General features: G+C 40.2%; 1 protein-coding gene across 1 annotated transcript in view; it reads right to left on the reverse strand.

The window, feature by feature from the left end:
* The window catches only part of HDAC9 (histone deacetylase 9), a 459,755-nt gene extending 443,592 nt beyond the window's left edge, over positions 1–16,163 (reverse strand). The window contains exon 1 of the mRNA XM_051785902.1: positions 15,910–16,163. The gene's annotated coding sequence lies outside the window, so the exon portion shown is untranslated. The remainder of the gene's footprint in view (positions 1–15,909) is intronic.
* Positions 16,164–19,811: the final 3,648 nt, after the last annotated feature.

A 19,811-nucleotide genomic window follows, 5' to 3' on the forward strand; every position in this document is an offset into this window, starting at 1 on the left:
CTTCTATAAGGAAAGTCTAGGAGAACTGGGATTGTTCAGACTGTAGAAGTGATAGGACAAGGTGCAATGACTTTAAGATGAAGGAGGGTAGGTTTAGATTAGAAAATAGGAAGAAATTCTTTACTGTGAGGCACTGGAATAGGTTGCCCAGAGAAGCTGTGGATGCCCCATGCCTGGAAGTATTTAGGGTCAGACTGGATGGAGCTCTGAGCAACCTGGTCTAGTGGCAGGTGTTCCTGCCCATGGCAGGGGGATTGGAATTAGGTGATCTCTCAGGTCCCTCATAAATCTATGATTTTATGATAAATCAACTGGAAAAGGTACAATATTCAAAACTACGGGTATCTAAACATTTTTACAGAAAATACTGTGTTTAAGAATCCTAAGACAAAAAAGTCTTCATGGCTTACAGAAGCACCTGAAAATGGAAATCTCCAAGAGTATTTAAGCCGCAAATACTGAAAAAGTAATCCTGCTCAGTGCAACAACTCACCAGAGGTACAACCGTGATATAAAGAAAAAATGCCATGGAAACTACTCTAGGGAACAGTGACCACAGCATGAATGCTTTTACAATCCATTCAAGAAACTATATAGCGCAAAGGAAAAATGAGTTGGGAGAAAGATATTTTCAAAAACAGGTAGTTAGAAAGAGGAATTTGAAAGACAAAAGTTTCATTTTTGAAAAAGCATTCATCCAGAAAATTAAAAGCTCACTTGGAAGAAAGAGGTAAAGAATAATTTTTTTTTCATCTCGTTATATGCTTACTGTTAATTTCCTAGCAACTGTAGGTGAATTTTGAACTATGAATTGCTGTTTAAGAGACTTAAATTATTTAGATGCATAAGTCTGACTTAAGCCCAGAAAGCTTCAGGCTGTCACTTATCTATGCCATTTTTAGAAGCTGAATTGAGGTCTTCTTTCACATTATAACCTGGCTGCATATCTACATTTGATAGTGTAATCTAAATCTAAATGAAATCTGACAGAAGGGATCCATAAATGGCACAGGAGGAAGGATAAATTGTTATGATCACTCCAAACAGAGAAAAAAAGTGACCTCTTCAAGTGACAGCAATGTACATCCCTCTATGTAATGAGTTGCAGAGAAGCAGCAGCGATATTAACAAGTTCCTCACTAATGTCCTTATGGATATGAGCCTTTCTGTAGCCCTTGCTGAGTACTTCGTGTTCTCCTACCTTTCGAATGTTCAATTCAAGAAAGAAATCTGTATCACTTAAAAGATAACTTTCTAGAAAAAAAACATTCAAGGAACAAGATAAAAACAGTTTGTTGCCACATTGCCAAGCCATCGTATTTCACCCTCCCTTTAGCAATCCTCTACCAAAGCTTGTGTGTGAAAATTATACAAACAGCCATATCATTTCTAAAGGAAATCCCTTGGCACAAATCAGGGTGGTACAGATATAGCAGTGGCGAGGTTTGGGAGCCATATGTGACCACATTTGGAAGGCCACATGTGGATGTATAATTCTGCTACCAGTAAGATTTCATGGTCATAAATCAGGACAATTAATAACATCATGTATTCCAGGAGAGAATAGAAGGAAACACTCTAAATTGAAGCTTATAAAAGTTCAGTATCCGGAAATTGTGAGCACTATCCTGGGCTTCGCATTAACATCTGTCCCTTCCATATTGGCGTCATTCAGAGGCTGCCACAAACTCTGATAGTGTATCCTGGGGTCACCAGAATAACCTTCAGACAACTTCTCCTGCCTCAGGATCTTCTTCCAGATCCATACCAGAAGCACAGCCTAGAAACAAATTCTTAGAGCACTCAAGACAAGTTTCCTGCATCTCACTGATTTCCTCTAAGAAAGACCTAGATTAAGTTTGTGTCTACAGTTACTAATTTTGCCAGTTGGACAGAAAGGAAGTTCAAGGGTAAAGATATATATGTTCTGTCTAGAGGACACATGCTCTTTTAGATATTTGCCAGACAACTTGACCAAGCAGTAAAAACATGGAAGCTGACACCTGATTAAGTCAGTACTGTCCCTTTCCACTATTACCCCCAAACTTGCTCTTACATGAAAATCATCTCAGAGATGCCAAAGGCTAGGTACACATACAGGTACCTTAATCTGATTCAGCAGAATAGAAAGCCAGATGTGACAGGCTATATATCCTGCCCAATTGCCAGTCCCAAGACTTAGGGGAATTCAGACCTATCATACCACCTGTATCTGACAGGAGGAGAAAATGTGAGCTTTCCCAGTTGCAGGACAAGAGGAAAACAATGACTTGTAACTCCACCATGCAAGACAGGCAACTAAGTCTTGCACTGAGGTACTGCCATGACCTCTTGAGTAAACTCTAGAGACTCCAGTTCTCCCAGCACTCTTGTTCTCTACTGGAACTGCCTGTCTGCAGCTCAGTAGACACCCAACTACTTAAGAAACGTGAAACTGCAAAACTTCTTCCACTGCAGGACCTCCAGGCTTGATTTCGGACCAAATACAGCCTTCCCATTTCTAGGGTTGCTATGCCAGCTCACTCCTGGATATGACTGGGACAGATCATCAAGTGAAGCACTGTTGTCGTGAAGAGAGAGAGCACACAACTGCCACTTTCAAGTGTCCACTCCAGTCTGAAGGAGAGAAACTTGTATCAAGAGTATGTCGATCCACTTAGTTCAGTCTAGAAACACACAAAATAAAGATGGAGCATTACCAAGTTGCCATAAACCATTTTTCTCTCTAGGTGCCCTATCCAGGATGTATTTCACAGTCTACAAAGCCAAAGCTCACAACTACCTTATCTAGACACCTGCTCACTTCCCTGTATTTTAAACATCCCAGATATTGTTTAGACCTATTCTCCTGGTAATGAGGAGGCAAAAAGCATGTGGGAATTTATCGACCTGCAGAACAAGAGACTTGAGGAATAAATGGTAAATATAAGCTGGTTTTGAATGCGTAACGTGGGCAGGACCTGGCCCAAACTGTTGGTTGTCCAAGCCAGGAGCACATACTCATGCTGCACTAATAGCATACCCCACCAACAGCTCTGATTAGGCTTGGAGCACCAAGTACTGAAGACACTTGAGGAGGCACTCATGCCTCTCTTTTGTCTCCAAGTTTCATACTTGGCTTGTCCAGAACTGTGTGCTGTGAGCTAGTAATCCCTTGTATGCTGAGCAATGGCAGGATGCTGCTCAAGCTTCCCTGTTTTCAGTCTGTCAAGACTGGGTTTTTTTGGTTGTTACCTCCTTCCTGCCATAAAAGGTTGGCTACATGAGACATTCTCCTGGCCAATAACTGGGCTTTCATGAAGGCTGGACAAGAAGCATTAGAAGTTGCAGACAGAGCTGAATGGTGGCTGGTACATGGTCTTGTGACTGGGAAGAATTCACTCAGCCAGCAGGTTTTTGTGATTTGGGTGCTGAGTATAGCAGAACTTGCCTCAGGAAAAGATGAGCTCTTTTTTTTTGTTTCTGCCACAACAAGTTGTCCCTCTTGACTCTGATTCACTAAGAGGCCTGTAATCCAAAATTCTGCATCATTCAGCATTCAGGCCAGCAAGAGGACAAAAATTAGGCTAGGACTTGTTCGTGTTGGTTGGTGGAGAGCTTTCTGTTCAGAGCTGTGAGACAGAATGGAACTCAGGTTGTCACAGGGAGCAGGAAAACACTGTGGGAAAAAAAAAAAGGAAAGAAAACAGCCCTACTCACAAAAGGAGGCACAATCATGCATAAGAAGGTCTTGTACCAGCACAGACTGCATCAATATTGGCTCAGTGTTGTCTCCTTAGTGGGTATAGGTAATACCATTGTGATTACCTACATAGTTACTAGGCCAATATACCAGCCAGCTGTTTTCCCTGGGTAACCTGCCTCCTCTCATCATTATTGTAACCAGCAGTAACAGTGGGTTTGAGAAGAGACAATGCACACAGACACCTTGCAATATTCCTGGACTCCAGACGCTTCTCTATGGGATATGGTGCAATGCAGTACTCAGAAGAAGGAAGAAAATAAGAAAATTAATTGGACTGATGGACAATGTGGCCAGCACCTTGCATGATTGAGAATGCTTAGACATCTAGATGAGCCATGGCTTGGGATGTATGCCTGAGCATCTAAAGGATATAAAAATGTACACATAGTTTAACTTAGTGCTACAATCAAGAGCAGTTTCCCCACAAATAAATCAGATTCATTGCTTTAGAGTGGCATCTAACATTTCTCCATGCAGGAAAACGAACCCCAGTCTTCATGAGTAATAATGGATAGAACTCTACGTGCTTAGTCACAGCATTCCACTTTATCTAAATAGAATTTATGCCCACTGGACACAGTAATTAGAGGGTTATTGAAATCTGAATAAGAAATAAACATTCTTTCTGCATGAATCATTCAGAAAAAGTCCTCCTTTGCTCCTGAAACAGCAGATTGAAATCGACTGCATTTAACATTGTTATAGAGAGGAATGCAGAGTTTAGCTCTTTCACTTATAGGTGAGGGCACAGTTTAACTCACTATTCTAAACAGTGAGGTGCTGGATGTGTCTTCTTTATTTCAGCTTCTTTGCTTCAGTTATTCAGTTGACTCCAATCTTTCTTATACACAAAACTGCAATTACCTTCTCTGAGTTAGTAATAGGAAAAAAAGGAAAAAATACACCCCATTCTATAAAAAAATGGCAAATTTTACAACCTTACACAGAATGGAGGACCATCCTGTCGATGCTTTCTTGTTCCAGGAATTATGTACTGACTAGTGAATAAATTCTATTACATTATTAAAACTAATTTCTTTCCATTGGATCATGAAAGATGATTCCTGCTAGTCAGGAACTCAACACCAAAATAGAGTGGGCCTTCAAAAAAAACCAAGAAACAAATAGACTTCACTATTATTTGATGTTATTGTCTATCCAAGCATAAATTATTCAACGCCCTATACTGTATACATTTCCAGTGCAACAGGAATATGGGTATTCAAATAACAAAAATATGGTGATTTTTTGTTTGGGTTTTTTTTCACTTTGAGACTCTTTTCATTAGCTCTTTAAATATTTATCTTACTCATTATATGTCTCATAGCTATGTGAAAGGTACATAAGGTACATAAGGTGTTGGCATTACCCTTGATCAAGTGGGAGAAAGAAAAAAAAATGAGACTCTGGAATAGATCCAAGATACTATGCCATGGAGAACAGTTCTGTAGTGACCTCTTCTTGCAGCTTCCATTGTGAGGTTAGAGGCAGGATGGAGATGAAGAATTCTTTGATTACATATGCACTTCCTATTGCTCCCAGGTGATACTTCCGTTAGAGAGAGTGATTTCTAGCTGCCATCAGCCAAGATGATCTTGCCTAATCCAGTTGCTTGTGTTAGCCTTTTTATCCAAGTCCAAGCTTCCATTTGCTTCCCAGAAATACTTCCATTTAAATCATTAAGATTTTACTAGCTTCATCTCACATGGAATTCTTATTTTTTCCCCTTTTACTACAGAACTGTAAGAAAATAGGTAAAGCTTCTATTAATTTTCAGATGCACTGCAAATGAAACATCAATGTAAAGCGAAATGACAGAATTCCAATTTATTACTATTAGGAAACGGGAACTGTAGACTGAACAACCTTGCAGTTACTGAACTAAAGAGCTTCCTCATCTGCTACAGATTAAAATAAAATATTTTTCACTTGCTTAAACTTCCCTTTATTTCTTCTAGTAGCACTGTTTTTAGTGTCTAATCAATACAATCTTTATTGACAGATGCAGAATGAAACGTAACTGGTTTCAAGGACCAACTGCTATGTAGCATCAATGCTTACTCTCCATATACACAGCATTACTTTGACTTCTAACAATTAACCAGCTGCAAAATGGTTAGAACCATAGGAATTCTTGATTCAGAGATGATTATTTCTTCATCTACCTTCTACACAAAAATTTTATCTACATTTCTAATTCTAGTGATGCCACAGCCAACACTATTCCACATCAGGGTAAATGCAGAGAAGTCAGATGTAGCAGTCATCTTTCAAAACAGAAATACTGGTAGTAGTACACTCTTTTCATAACCAATGATGAAACTTCTGTAATTCAGTATCACATAATAGAGCATTAAATAGATAATAAAACAGGGGGAAAGCCTAGAGTTATACATTTATTATTCTTATTAATCCTGCGTCTTTATTATTAGTTTCTGACAAAAACTTCCTGATCAAAATGGGTATTTTCTTTAAACAGTTCTTAGTTTTTCCAGAAATTTAAGTTTTACAGAGAAAGTTCCATTGACTTTACATTATGCTTCAGATTTTTAAAAATCACCCTCGTACTTTATGAGAATCCAATTACTATTAAAATTCTGGGGACTGGATGATGATATGCAATTAGATTTAATTCAGTATAATTAGACTGAATCACTAGCTTACACAATTACAACCTGATGCAAGTCAGATTCTCATTTTATTTACCTTGATATGTGTCAGTAATAACAAATCCGTTAATATCAATATAGTAAATTTGCCTAACTGAAGCCGCAACATTAGTGGGAGAAGTCTGTAGATAAGAGAATAACAGGCTGCATATGAAAATCTGATGGATCACTGCACCAATGCACAGTAACTGCTTTAAGGACGAAAAATAATTGCCTTTGCTTTAATTTACGTGTGCTCAGCACAAAGTCCACGTTCTGTTGTGATGTTGGACTTAAAAAAACCAACAAATACGAACTAAACAAGATACATATATTAGACCTATTTAGACAGTAGACTATTACACCTATATTAGACATATTTGGAGCAGGAAGCTATATAGTGTTACTTTTCACATAGGAGAGTAACATAAAATGACCATGCACATAACACAGCAAAAGCAACCTAAAGAAAAAGCAATCATACGATGCTTTAAGAAAAATACTTTAGCTTACATACCACATAGTTAATCAATTTTATGCGAGATAAACACCCTCCATCAGAGTAAGCAAGCAGAATTTAAAACACTTTTTAAATCTAGCTTATTTCTCATTTGTTTTGATTATACTTATGGCCTTAAAATATGAAAAATATGCTTTCTCAATTCTCTCTCCTGAAGTACTTAGACTGAAATCATTACAAAAAATACATATCTTTTTCTCTTAACATTATAATGGATTTATTATGTTGCTTCATTATCTACACAGAAGTGCTTTTTGAGCTGACATTTCTATGCATAAAACCTAAATTATGGTCCAAATGTCAACTGAAAAAGACTCTCAGTTGTGTGTCCTGCCATCTCCCCCAGCTCTGTCTCTTTACAAAGACAGCAATACAAACACTCCACAGAAATGAACGGAGAGAGGAGAAATGATGCATACAGACTCCACAGGCAAGCGATATCCACAGGCAACTCTCTCCAAAAGTATAGATGACCATTCTGAGGATAAGTAAATGTGTAGCAAGGTCAGAAACCACACTCAGTCTGTCACTATAAAGTCAATCAGCCCTTGTACATTTCTCACATGCAATGTTTACAGACTCTCCATAAAAACTGCAGCAGAATTGTAGAAGCAGCTCTGTTGCTACTCTGTGGTCTAGAGAAAAAGAATTTAATTTTCCAGACACTGAGAAAAATCTCCTAGACCTATCAGCATTCTGTGCATGTAATCAGAGTATACCGAAGAAACTACAAACTTATATTTAGGCATCAGTAAGGAAAACTACTGATGGAAGGGACAGAAGAAAGCAGACAGTTCGATGCAGGGAAAATGTACCTAGAGCACATGTCAAAATCTGCTAAAATTATTTAAAGGTAATTGATAAAAGATGGCAAGGAAGAATAATCAAAAATTACTTCTAGCTCGTCCACTGCTTTGACTGTCGGTCTAAACTGAATCAGCCTCTCTGGGTTGCCCTAATGACTAAATGAACATTCACATGCTGCTAGCCACAATCCCAGCTTCCATGCTCCCTGTCGTCTCTCCTCTTGGCTAGGAAAGAGATGACTATATTACAGTCTTCCACAGTGCATGTCTTCGGTAGATCTGAAGGTTGAACAGGGCTTTCACAAGGTCTCCTTGAAATTTCATCTGTTTCTCCCATTAGAAACAGCCCATCGAGAGGTGAAAATTTCACATGCAAAGGTGACATCCTGACCTCATAATAGTCAACAGAAAAACTCCTCATAGACAAGTAAAATCCTTGATCTCTTCAATCAAGGTCCTAATACTGTTAATATTAGTGTCCCTCTCAGGAAATTGTTTGGAAGATGTCCTTTCCCATCACTTTCTTTTGAAATCTGCATTTTTTTCATAATCTGAACCAGTATAAATGTCACACACTAGCAAAAAACAAAAAATGTTTGAACAGTTCTTTTAAGTTCTAAAGGAAGTCTCATCACATTAACAGGCTGGTACTGCTCCAGCCATATGTATCTCACTAAAATGCAGTAAAAAAATAAGGTTACACACCCATTAATCACATTAAATTATCTTTTTCACTAGTTTCTGAAGAAAGCTTCTTGACCAAAAAAAGCATTTGCTAACTACATTTTCCAGTCAAACAGAAGCCTTGACCTCCTTTGTTCCAAATGATTGAAAGATAACAATATTTAATCACATTTTCATATCAGGACTCCAACTTCTATCTTTTGGGGAGGGGGGGGAAAATGTGTATAGCCAGATGGACTGGAAGACAAGGTATATGTGATGGCATAAATATAGATACTTCACAGTCTTCCAAGAGACTTTGAGTAACTATTTATATCCCAACTAAACCACCTTCAACTCCAAATGGAATATCAAAATTCTGCTTAATTAATATTATGGCTCATTAATCAAGAAAACACAAAAGACTGAAGTGGTAGCTGTATCTGTTTTATAGTTTTAGCATATCCCTATAATTTTTAACCTATATACGATCAACTGAATAGCTAGCTATCTATGAAACAAGTAAAATATCAATAATTTATACATTTTATGCACAAAACACAGTTACTATGTGCATGCTGCTTACTTCCCATTTCAAATTAGGTGTTTAAATTTTTTTCCTTGGAAATCTTACATTCATGCCTGCAGTTCACCCACCTCTTCTCAAAGCAAGGCTTCAGTTCAATAGTTAGGTACCCTGGAGACCTAATGATAACCATCAAAAACTTGAAAAATCAGAATTTTGTATAATTAAAAGCCTAGGCATACAGAATGTGTCATATAATTTTCTTCATCTGTTCTATAAAGGAGATATATTAATGCATGTTTTAATAAAGTGTTTTAAAATAAAATTACAATGCCACATTACTTCCCTACTCCAAAATAACAAGATTCAAGAAGTTTCCTGAGAAGAATTATGAAATAAACTTTGTTTCCATGTCAGCTTAATAACAAATTCTTAAAAGCATGTAATAGCTTGTATTAATTTTATGGTTTCAAGGCAGTAAAGTTCTGCTTAATGCCTTATTCATGGATTTTCAGAATTTTGTACTATTTACTATTTGGTAGATTTGCCAATGTGAAGTTTTAAGTTTCCCCTTTACTCAAGAACTAGACCTCCTCTGGACTATTGCATCCAGTCTTAATGTTCCAAACAACTGAAAGAAGCCTCCTCCAGAGTCCATCAAGGCAGTCGTGGCTGGAGGACTTGCCCTGTTAGAAGCTGAGAGAGCTGGACCTGTTCAGCCTGGAGATGAAGTGGCTTTAGCAGGGACTGAATATCAGCCTGTCAGTGCCTATGAGGAGGATCCCAACAAGATGGAGCCAGGCTCTTCACAGACATGCATGGCACAGGAATGGGAGACGATACCCATGAATTGAAACTGGGAGGCTACGACTCAACATACAGAAGGAAAATTGCTATCAGGATAATTAAGTATTGGGTATGATTGTCCAGAGAGGTTGTGGAATTGCTTTCTTTGTAGTTTTTCCAGAGAGAATTGAACAAATCCCTAAGCAACATGGTCTGAACTCTATGTTGACTCAGACTAATGGGTCCCTTCCAACTGGAATGTTTCTGTGATTTAGTGTAATCGTGAGCATTACAAAAAGTAACAGGAAATGAAACTTTCAGTTTGACCTGAACACAACCTAGTACACATCAGTGAAGCTTTTTATAAAAGAGATGAGAGTATTACCACCCTTGGACAAGGCAGTAATGAGATTTCTATGGCCCCAGACTACCGTTCTGGTCACATTTGCTGAAGAAATATAAATTTAGATTGTTAAGGGATACAGAGAAGGGCACACAGATATCTGGTGGAATAGAGATATTCTCACATGAAAATAAGTCAGAAAGGTAAACTTAGGCTGCCTAAATGAAGGCTCAGAGGATATATGACTTCTGTTTGACCAAAAAGTAAAACAAGGAAAGTTATCACATAGTTTGTATTTGCACAGGTATAAACTGACCATGTAACAATCTATTATCATACTTACCAAGACTTCTCATTACAAGTCTGTAAACATCTCTATGTCCGTTTCTGATTTACTTGCAGACTTTATAGCTGATGACAAGCATTAAAGCCAAAACCAGAAGTTTCTTTTGGGGAAAAAAAAAGAAGGGGAGGGAGATAGAAAGAGAAAAACACAGAAAAGGGGAAAGGAAACTGGAAAAACAAAAGGAGAAAATGAAAAGGGGAAAGGTAAAACTCCCTCCAGTGGGGCTAGTCAAGAAGAGAACTGACAGGGATTCCCCTTTAAGCATCCTCTCCCAAGTGTCCTCTCCAGTGCATCAGGTGATCCATCATACCACTTCTCCCATAGAAACCACACAGGTTTCCTCAGGAGCCGTTCAAATTCCCTATCCCCTGTCCCCACTTATGATGTTATTAACACTGATTGGAGTAGTTTTTGATCAGAGGTTGGTGTTGCAAACTAACTGGCTGTTAAGTGCTGCATATATTACTGGGAATGCTTATCAGATACTTATCTTTCTCCTAATGCAAACTAAAAGCTGCAAAAAGTGGTGCAAGAAAAAGATGGTGAAAAAGTGTGATTTATACCAGTGGCAATCACTTCCTGGACATAAACAGTACTAGCACACTGTGCAGGTGCAAGGCCATGAGTAACAGTATGAGACCAACAGCATGAGGACAGGAAAGGAAACACTGCCTAGAAGCTTTGGTGATAAGTTACAGAGCTGCAACAGAAAGGCAGCTGCAAATGGAAGATTCTTGGAACCACAAAAGGTTGAGGCACCACAGGCATGCTGCAGCACACCACCTTCTTTACGAACAAGTTCAGGTTCAATCCTTCTCATAGCTTGCATACACACAAGACTGACTGACCTCCTTCAGGGATGCATATTTCTTTACTGCACCAGGCATCACCTTTTCAAAACATTCATTGGACCATTCTTTTCTCTTGCAGGTTAAAAGAGCATGGCAACAGAAGTTGGGCTCTGTGAACGTGATGGGAGAGGCTCACACACGCTCAGTCCAGGTAACTGGATTCAAGGGTGAACAAAGCCCCTAGAGTGACAGTTATCCATGAGAGAGAAGGAGCACTCTGTATTTTGAACAGAAATTAACTAAAACAAAGATTGAGAGCCTCAGAGTAGAAATCAAATGAAGAAATACAGAATCCAACATCTTCTACTCCAAAACTGAAGAACTAGGGAAAAACAAAAGACGTACTGTAAGTAATCATCTTCTTACAGGCATTTCTGAGCTACCTTCACTGAAGACCATTTCACTTTCTTAAACAAAAATAAGTTATGCAATAGCTTTAAAACAAAGTATCCTGATAGTTATTACACATTATAAAGAAACTTCAACAATGTATCATGCTTTGTGAGTCATAAATGTCAACATTTATATTGAAAAATACCATTAACAAGAAATTACTGGAAAACAAGAATAAATATTTGCTTCCTACTTCCTTCCCATATCACAATCTACATTCTATATTGACTAAATGTTAATTAATTCAAGTAAACATCTTCTTGAAGGTTATGTAACAAAAGTTTTCAATCACTTTTCCCTATAAAGGAATTTCTAAATTGTGCAATATCACCTTCCCCACCTTGACTGGAAAAGAATATATGAACAGCAAAATCTAATTGAACCAAAGACCTGTTCAGAGTCCAAGATCTTATCTCCAGATGCCCAACAGCAAATGCATAAGGAAAAGTGAGGAACTGCAATGCAACCTGTAATGGTACTTGCTTGGAATACCATGAAGCATTCAGAATATTTTCCAGTTTGGCACATTCTGATTCAGAGCCATTATCTCTCTGCTTTCTAGCCTTTGATACATTTTTTTATCTCAGAACTTGTCCAAATCATTGTTTTGAACTCATCTTAACTTTTTTGCATTGAAAAATCTCTTCAGCAGAAAGCTATATAACTATATATTGTATAAAAATGAAGAAGCATGGAGAAGTTTGGGTATGTCCTCAAGGCAAAGTTATACTACACCTTGCAGCTGAAAGAATTCTAAGATGGCCTCAAAGTATTGAAATATTATTTTTGAGCAGTAGTTAAGCACTACTTTGCTGTAAATTTTAAGCTGCTTGAAGGCAAAGCTACAGATTAGCACGAAGACATAAACTTCATAATTCATTATAAAAGTTGTAATAATAAACTCAACACTAGCGCAGTCTTGCCCAGCATGCGATGACGTTCACAACATAATGCATTCATCATGCGTAAGTTACATAGAATAAGGAATAAATTCTTTGGTCATGTATAGAAACTCAAAACCAAAAGGAGAAAATGAAAGGCGATTTCATCATGTAATGTTAGCTCTAAAATGTCTTACCTATCACTTTCAGCAAACAACCAAGTGATTAAACAATGCAACGTTCTCTGAAAAAAATACTTATTTATCTGGAAATCATTACTGAAACCCTGAAGCATGACAAATACGTTTTATCATGGAATAGCCCAATGTTCTGTCTTTACACGAGAGTTAACTTATCAGATGTGTTATGTAGCTTCCTATTTCAATGCAGCAACTTAAAGAACATTTTCTTACATCTGCTTGAGAAGACTGGAAAACTTATAAATACTCATTCTTTTAACTTGAATTTCTATAGAAAGTTCATGTAAACAGGATGCATATAGGACACAGCATATAATCCTTAGCAAATCTGGCACAAATCTCTTCTGTAAAAGAATAAAAACCCTCACTCCTGAGATATATGAAGCTCTCTCAGGTAAATCGTTAGACTATGACTACGCTGCAAACCAGACATATTTTCTATTGCAGTTTGAATACACATACCCAAAGTACCTTAAAGTTAACTAGTCTGAATACCAACAAATATAAAACAACAATAGATAGGCAGTCTGGTAAATATGTGCTTAATTTACCAATTTGGAGATGACTAGGTTACATTCCTCTCACCCAACCCATTTTTCGTTGGTTATACTTGTTCATACACACAGGATGAAGTGTAGCAAAGCTACATTTCTCCTACTAAGCATTAGTTGAATACTAAGAAACTACTTCAGCTACATTTAGTTACCTTCAGTATTCATGGTAATTCACACCAGGATTCATATAATTTTCAGGACAGGCAAACAAAAATTTGTATTTTCAGTATGCAAATTTTATTTTTAACAGCAACTTCTATGGGACTATCTCAGCTAGTGAGATGAAGAACTGAAAATTATTTTCCACTTTACATGCTTTTTAGAAAGTATATAGTTTTTATAATTGAATCTCTTTTTAATGTTATTTTTATTAAGAAATTAGAAAATACATATGCCAGTCAACCACAGTATTATCCTTTTTCCCTGAAAAAATCTAACAGGAACAACTGCTCTAAATGAAGCATTTGCTAGGAATTTCAGCAGTGAAGATGCTCTTTTGTTTTTGTTTTTAAACTGCTTTGGGCACAGGAAGGTAGTGGAGAATGAAAGATGTACAACAGCTTAAGAACTATTATTCCCGTTTCATCTGTAGACCGCACTTCATTTGTGGAAAAGCAGGTTAATGGAAAAACAGACACTACTGTTTTCAAAAATGACATTGTAATGTCAGATTCAAAATATTTGAGTGTACTACACATTCACACAGACTTTAATACCAAAATACAAAGGAATTTGACAGCACAGTTTTTTGGGTAGGCTTAACTAACTACGATGCTGCACTAGCATCAGCTTGGCCACTAAGCATAATGGCATGTTTTTCTTTTTTTTGGAACTCTGAACTGGAAGTGACATTTTCATGCAAAAGAGAGCTATTTCAGTACTTATATGAGGAAGCTACTTATATGAGGTAGGTAAATACGACTGATGGTATCTTTTCTCTGGGGCCATGACCTGTTTTTTCCCAATGTTTTGGATAGCATCTTTGCCAATGAAAAAGAGGTGCTAAAATAGTGCATTATTTGCTTCATTCACAGTGGAGAGTTATATATAGTTGAGACAAGGATATTTTATAAAAATAACAATGCAGTTTAAGCATATGAAGGGATGGAATTGTCTTCCAAGACCGCTCTGGTATTACGACAGAGAACAAGCCTTCATCTCTTTCTGAACAAAGTAGGTGTTCAGGGTACAGTATGTGAGCTGGGGCCACTGATACAGGAATGCATTGGACAAGAGAGAAAATTTAGAAACACCCAACAAAAAGATAGCTTCAAATAGACGTAGGGGATGCTGTTGGGGAGCCAGGGTTGTGGCGAGAGATGGGAGAGGAGAGAGAGGAGTTGGAGAGGACATTTGAAAAACCTTAATGTGAAACACCTTCCGTTTTTGTTCACGAGGTCTCAGCACAGCTTACAGGCCTTTGTGAGCTTGCAAATTAAATCCTGAATAACTGTCACAAAACTATTCTTCTGTCACAGAAAACAAAACGTCAAGGAACTAAAGCTGACAACGTTGAAAGACAAATGTTTAAAATTCCTCGGTTTCTGTGTCAGCATTTGTTCTACGCTGTTTGTGACAGAGAATCTCAACAGCTTTTGCATCAGAAAAGCACATTCATACATTTTCATATGTCAAAAGGTCTCCACAATCCGATTCGCTACTTCCTTCTCAATGATCAGTTTGTTTTAAACATTTCTCCCCTCTTAAATTCTCATAGAGTTTAACAGTGGGTTTAGACCTCTTCGGAGTGCTTAAAAATACAAAGCTCAGGGTAGATCTTTCAAAGATGAATACGCATTTTGTGCATAACAGGTAATACCTGCTTTTTTCTATAACAGCGATGAGCACGAATGATTACTGATTGCTATTACGTTCCATCTCAGATCAAAACTCAGACATTTTAGGTGAGTCAAAACAACTGCACCCTAGCTGGAAATTACCTTCCCGATGCCCTGCACTGGCAACCGGGAAGCTGCCGGCCGGAATGCACAGACCGCTTTGCCACCGAAAATACAATTACACAAAATTCAACCACCCATCCGGGACGGGACGCGACGCGACGCGCCGGGACAGGACAGGACGCATACGCACCCGCCCTCCGCCTGCTGCGGGCAGCTCCGACACCGGCCCGGCGGTGGTGCCCGAGGGGCGCTCCCCGCCGTCGCCCACCTGTTCGGCCCCCACGGGGCAGCTCCCCCGACAGCCTCTGGAGCTCCCCAGCCGACCTCCGGGAGCTGGCACCGCCCGCCGAGCTCCAGCAGCCGCTCCCTGCCAGCCGCCGAGCTGCCGTGGGTGCCCCGCGCACCCCGAGACACGGACACGGCCCCGCAGGACGCGGGGGTCGCAGAGGACCCCCCGAACCCAGCAAGGGACACACCCGCCCCGCCGGGCATGCCCTGCCAGGAACTGCTCTTCCACTCACGCTCCCGCGAAGCAAAACTTGCCGGGGGCAGCCGTGTCCCCCCGCCCACGCCACCTCTCCCGCCCTCACACGGTCGAACTTCCCGAAACCTTCCCAAAGGTCCCAAAAATACCGCCCTGACAAGTCAAGGGTGACGTCCTGGCGGCGGGACCGGCCAGCCCCGCTCCCCCTGCCCGCCGCGGCCGGGCGGAGCGGAGGGGCAGCCGCCCGGTGGGTGCCACTCACCTTCCGCGCCTCCGCCTTATCTCTTCGCTCGCGGGCTGCAACTTCCAGCGCTTCCCCCAACTGCCATCTTCCACGGGAGCGACGGGGACGGGAGCGAAGCGGGGCGGGGAGGAAAAGTTGCGGCAGCGGCGGCCGCGGCGGCGCTTAGGTGGCCATCGCGCCGGCGGGGCGAGCCTGTGCCGTGCGCGGCGGGCGGGCGGGGCGGCGGCGGCGGCAGCTGGCGCGGGGCTGCGCGCTGCGATCGCCGCCCGTGGCGACGCGGGGAGGATTTGCTAAAAATAGCGGCTCGCTCGGCGCGGCGGGCGGGGGGAGGCGGGGGGAGGCGGCCGGGCTGCGCCGCGCTCCCCGCCGTGGCCGCTGGGGGCCGGGCGGGCCGGGCCGCGCTGCGCCGCCGCCGGGGGACAGCGCCGGGCGGCGCCGTGCCCGGAACGGGGACGGGGAGGCGATTTGAGCACCGCGCCCGAGGGACTGCGGCTGCCCAGGCCCGCTGAGGGACTGGCTGGCGGGGGAGCCGCGAGGTTATTTCGCGGCCCTTGGCACCCTGGTACCCCTCTGTGAGCCCTCGGTGCAGGGGATGCACCTGCCTGACTTGCCAGCCGAGGGACAGGGGCGCTGGGCCCCGCCGTGCAGCCCCCGCGGGGAGGCAGCGGGGCCCGGCGGGGTGGAGTGAGGACACGCGTCTGGACGGCACCCGCCGCTGCTTCCAGAGGGTCCCTGGCATTCGCCACGGGGAGAAAGGAGGTGTGCAGGCTGCTGTGTGGTCCTCGCGTGGTAGGTGTTTCTGTTCCCTTGGGCTGTCACACCCCGAGATGGTCGCACATTTCTCTAGGGCTGCTTTCCTCTCATGGTCTTTTTATTAATCTTGGTATCTTTTAGTATCTTCAACTAGAGGATGCCCATCTTTCTGAATCCACATCAAGTCTCCTTGATAATGATTAAGAGTCTCCAGAACTCTCTTTTCCAAATACTGTTTTATCCAACATATAAAACACTTTAGTCTGTGGAATCTGTCTTAGCCACATTTATTTCTACTCTAAATTTATGGATAGATATCTTCATTACTTAAGAGAGAAGGGAGTGTCACCTTTTATTTCTCCCCTGCCAGTGAAAAGTTAGCTTCAAAGGAGTTAAGTTCTTAGCAATTAAAAAAAAAAAGTTCTAAAAAAAAAAAATTAGCTATCTTCCACCTAAAGGCTTCGGAATTTTCATTTGTGTTTATATATTTCCCTTACTGCCATAGAAGTTTCATGCTGTGTTTTAATCTGTTTAAATTTTAAGATTGATTGTACTTATTCTTTCCACTGTGTTGCTTTCAGATGTTAGCTTTCCTGAAACAAATCTTCAAAATTGTTGTTTCAAGACTGGTGAAGAACTAGCTAAGACTAAATGGTAAAGCTGGTGGCTAAAGAAAGAGGTTTGGAATTTGGGCCTGAATGTCGTTGATTGCTCAAGGGATACAACAGATGAAAACTTAGCTGTGGCAAGCAGTGTTTTTTGTGACCCTCAAAATTAATCTCATTTCTCAAAATTAGAAATAAAACTGTGTCTGAGTATGTTTCAACTTGGAGAGGAATCTCATCAGCTTGTTTTGGTTTGTGTTTTAGTTTGGTAATAGGTTTCACTGGTATTGCTGGATGGTGTTATGGAGTGCCATGTGACAGATCCAAGTCCAGACTGGCTAATGAAATCACACAGCACTGTTTCCCTGGCAGATGGATAGGCTTCAAATTGATACATACTTTTGTTTCTTTATGTACTCTTGTCCTCTGTCTACTCAAAGGAAGCACCAGCATTATAATTGCATTTTAAAATGTTGTAATGCTGTGCTGGGATCTCCTGAATTCACATTGGAAAATAACAGGCATCTCTGAGAGACCTCCATGTTTTGGTTACTGCTGCACTTGCCCCACTTATTTCCACTCGGTGCTAATAAATATAATGAAGTGGTACATGGTAGTAATATTCACCAGCCTTTATCTTGCTTTTGCTAGATCTACTATTTCTATTCCATTTCAACATTATCTACTTCTAATCCTACTGACCAAAAAATGATTTATAGACTTGACTGACTTGCCGGAGTGAATATGTGTAGCTCTTCATTCAAATGTAGCATTCCCTATTTTATCACTGTCTTTCTGAGTTATTACAAACATTTATTGAAAGTCATGAGAGTGACAAAAGAATGTGGTATGCCTGCAGTATAATTTATAAGTTTAATTTATAAATCGTGAGATGAGGTGCTGCAATCCTCAGAAGATTTTTATGCCTGAAAAGAAACACGGATCATCCTTGAAGCTTCATCTCTGCCACATCGTGAACTGGTGTCTGCTGACCAGTAGGGCTATGATGCCCTTCATATACACATTAATTTACAATAATTACTAGATTTTTGAATGGAAAAAGCTTGCATATTGCTCACACAGAAGATCAGTAAAGTAATCTTTGGGAGGCTCACAAAAGGTTTTGGAAACCACACTGAAACAGAAAAATTGTCTTTCCTATGGTTCCTCACTTTAGGTAGTGCGTAGTAAAGGTGCTAGGAGGTGGTTTTTTTCTTTTTTTTTCCCCTAGTCAAATAGAAACACTGAAAATATTGAAAAGCAATAGGTGTAAAACACTAACATTCAGTAATCCATTTGACACATATTTTAATGTCATTAATGCTGTGGGAAGATAGCTTTCAGAAATTCCATGCCTTCACTGGAAACCATATCAAATGTTAAAAAGGCACTGAGGTATAACAGCTCATCAAGCAGCAGCTAAGACTCATCAAGCAGTGAGCAATTCTTTCACTATGATACCGAAAGGGAATGTGTAGGATGTTCTTTGTGACCATTAAGATGATACTCAGCTGTGTCCCTTTCCAATCCAGTTCATAAACCATCTTTTCATAAAAAATGAAACTAATCAAGATGAACAGAAAAAAACCCTGAACATTTAACAATACCAAAGTGGATTTCCAATGTACATGTACTTGTTAACTTGTGGATCTGAATAAGATGGAAGTAATGTTTGTGCGGTAAGACTGTTGAGGAATGAAAAAAATCTAAGTCTTCTCCATTAGTTGACAATATATGCCAGCTTTTTACTGAAACAATCAGTGCTTCTAGATGTATTTCTGTTCCTTGACTGCCAGACAGCAGATCCTTTTCATTATCTCTGGCAGTCAAGAGACTTCAATTATTATACTCGGGTGTAATCTTGCAACACACCCATGCTTCTAATCACATCCAGAGCATACTGACAAGACATACTTTACAGAGATAATTCCTAAATTCAATATGAAGTTCAAGGAGGCAGCCACCTACTTGCTCAAAAGGATGAATAAACACCTCAAAATTCAGCTGATGTTGTTCCTTATGTTCCTGTCCAGTTTTCAATGAAAGTCATAGCTCTGCTTTTTATCTTCAAAGTTTGGGGAAATCCAGGTCATGATGTACTCCTCTGTAGAAATCAATACTAGCTGCCTCTCCTCTGTCCCCTTATCGGGCCAGATCCTTCTGATGCTTCAGATCACTTTTTTTAAAATGGAATTAATGGACTGTTACCTAGCATGTTGCACACACCATCCATGTACCATGTGCCTAAATATGTAGCCCTTCTACCTAGCTCTGTGCAATTCTCTGTGTATGTTTTGTATATGTATAAATGTTTACAAGAGTATCTGTTGTTGTGCTCATTTGCATTTTATTAAGAATGTTTGCATTAAGTCCTTCTCTAAAAATTTTAAGATTTGCCTTCCCTAAGAAAACTATCAAAATTGGGTGAGGAGAAAGGGTGTAACTTACTTGTGATAGCTGTCATTTTGACTGAGAATTAGTTAAAAGCTCTTCTTTTTGGTGAGACTTTCATTCTTTTAGTAAGTATCTTACTCAGTAGCTCATAAACATTGAAATTGTACA

This window comes from Manacus candei, unplaced genomic scaffold, assembly GCF_025592945.1.
Source record: "Manacus candei isolate 608988 ecotype Guabito, Panama unplaced genomic scaffold, ASM2559294v1 h1tg000021l, whole genome shotgun sequence".
In the NCBI taxonomy this organism is placed as follows: Eukaryota; Metazoa; Chordata; class Aves; order Passeriformes; family Pipridae; genus Manacus; species Manacus candei.